The sequence below is a fragment of the Arachis hypogaea genome, chromosome 6 (assembly GCF_003086295.3).
Source record: "Arachis hypogaea cultivar Tifrunner chromosome 6, arahy.Tifrunner.gnm2.J5K5, whole genome shotgun sequence".
Taxonomy (NCBI): Eukaryota; Viridiplantae; Streptophyta; class Magnoliopsida; order Fabales; family Fabaceae; genus Arachis; species Arachis hypogaea.
In genome coordinates, this window is record NC_092041.1 from 59,800,358 (window position 1) to 59,803,213 (window position 2,856).

Here is a 2,856-nt window from a genome sequence, read left to right on the forward strand (position 1 = left end):
CCCAATGCTAATCTTTAATAAAGATCAATGCATATGTGATAAAAGTAAAGAAATATCAAAAATTTGGTACATGAGTATGGAATTATACAAAAGTAGGAATTATGGGTAGCTAGGCATGAATTTAAAAGTATATAGAATGTATGTAGGTTAGGTGAGAGCTTAGGTTAATTAAAGATTCAATTTATAAGCTTACTTAGCCATATATGTTTGCATTGGTACATTAATTATTGTTGATTGGTTAGGTGACGAACAAAAAAAATTAGAGAGCATGATTAGAGAAGGATAGAATGATTACCCTATACACTAGAGAGATTAGAATGTACACACATCATCAGTGAGGATTTAATGCTTGAATTCTATGTTCCCTGCTTTCATGAGCTACCTTCTTGCATTTTTATCTGTTCTTACTGTATAAGAATTGAATTAGTTGAATTTGATTTGTGACTGTGTTGAGGAACTTACTTTTAACCAAGTGGATAAGAATCATATAGTTGCATTCACATATATAGGTTGCATTGCATTGCATGAGTTTTACATGTTCCTACTCATTCATTTTATCTCCTTTAACTAAGCATGAGGACATGATAATGTCTAAGTGTGGGGAGGTTGATAAACCATTATGGTTTATATTGTGCTTAATTATGTGGTTTTAATCTTTACCCACTTATTCATATGATTAGCATGCATTTACAACTCCTTCCCAAAATTATTATAAGGTTGAAAACTTGCTTTGAATTTTAATTATGTATTTTAATTCTCCTTTATTCCATTCGATGCCGTGATCTGTGTGTTAAGTGTTTCAGGCTTTACAGGGAATGAATGACTTGGAGATTGGAGAGGAAGCTTGCAAAAAAAGAAGTAACACAAGAAATTGAGGAGACGACCAGCGAGAAGTGAGACGGACGCATGGCTCACGCGACCGTGTGAAATAGAGGAAATTGCAGTGACGCGTTCGCGTGCCTGACGCGAACGCATGGATCTAAAACTGCACAAGCGACGCGAATGCGTGGACGACGCGCATGCGTGGCAAGGCAAAACGCTGGATGACGCGAACGCGTGGATGATGCGATTGCGTGACGTGCGCGATCTGCAGAATCTGCAGATTTTTCTGGGGGCGATTTTGGGCTATATTTCGACCCAGTTTTCGGCCAAGAAAAACAGATTAAAGCCAGGGAATATGCAGAGACCAGAGGGGGTGTTCATTCTACACAATTAATTAATTTTAGATCTGATTTTGCTCCTCCTCTAGGTTTTCTCTCTACACATTCATAGTTCTTAGGATTTAGTTTTTATTGCTTTTTTGGATTGGGATATTGAGAAGAGTTATCATCTCTGGCAAGACTTCATCATTCTAGTTTGTTTCCTTACTTGTCACTTATTCTTCCATATCCTTATTTTGTTCAGAATTACTATTAGATTATTTTTAGAATTTATCAATACAGAAACTATTTTATTTTTGATTGGTCTCTTTGATTATTATTATTTATCATGTCGTTCTTTACCCCCCTTTCTTATTTCATGAATTTTACATTCATAATGAGCGAGTAGTTCCATAACTTGATTGGGAGTTGGTTGAAAGGAGAACCTTGAGTTGGAATGCTCAAGAATAAAATCATAATTGGGTTTATCGTTGGGTCGCCTCTAATCACTAACACTAGTCCTTCCCAAGGGAGAGGATTAGGACTTGTGAATAGAAACTGACTTCCAACTTGCTTAACTTTCCTTTATCCGGTAAGGGATAACTGAGCAGTCAACCTTCAATTATCAATTAATCTTGGGAGAGTTCTGATGCATGAAAACTTATCTCTCAACAAATTTCCCTTCGGCAAGTATACCGAATTGTCGTCAAGTAAAACTCACAATAGAGTGAGGTTGAATCCCACAAGGATTGATTGGCCAAGCAATTTTAGTTAGAAGAATATGCTAGTTGAGCTAAACAGAATTTAGATTGAGATGCAGAAATTTAAATGACTGGAAAGTAAATAACAGAAATTAAAGTGCAGAATCTTAAATGGGAATTTGGGGTAATGAGCATGAAATTAAATGACAGAAAGTAAAGAGAATGGGTAAGATCAGAAATGGAGAAATCATTGGGTTCAGGAGATGTTGCATTCTATGGATCAAGTTCATTCTCATCTCTTCCTCAATCAATGCATTCATTGATCTCCTTGACAATCTTAAGTGATTGAATCCCAATTCCTTAGCAATCCAATCTCTCTAAGCTTGAACAATTGCCCAATTCCTTGATTTAATTACTCATGGGAAGAGATGAAGTGTGGTCACTGATTATACCACATGTATTTCCAAACCAAAGTGTTGGGAGGATTACATGTCACTATATCCGCCCAAACCCCAATTTGGTCCAACATGAGAAAGCATTTCTAGCATGATCTCCTCATCCCTTTTCCAAGGCTCAAAGGAGATCCAATTATGGAGAGTTTCTTTTCCAAGACAACTAACAAATTGAATTAAGATCGAAAGCTTTCTAGTAAGATCAAGACAAAAGAAAGAAGAAAAAGAATGAAAACTATAATTGATCCATCAAATTACAATAGAGCTCCCTAACCCAATGATAGGGGTTTAGTTGTTCATAGCTCTAGAAATGAAAAATGGCAGAAAAGAAGAATCCCTGCTAAAAGTGCAGAAAAGTAAATCTATAGAGAGTAGTTCCCAAAAGTGCCAAGCTTCTCTATAGTTCAAAACTACTCCTATATATACTACTCCTTTTGATCTTCTAGTGAGTTCTTCAAGTCTTGGATGTGGGCTTTGGATCTTGAGTGATACGTAAAAATTAGATTTCACGTATAACCGGAAAGTATACCGGGTCGTATCAAGTAATAAAACTCACAAAGAGTG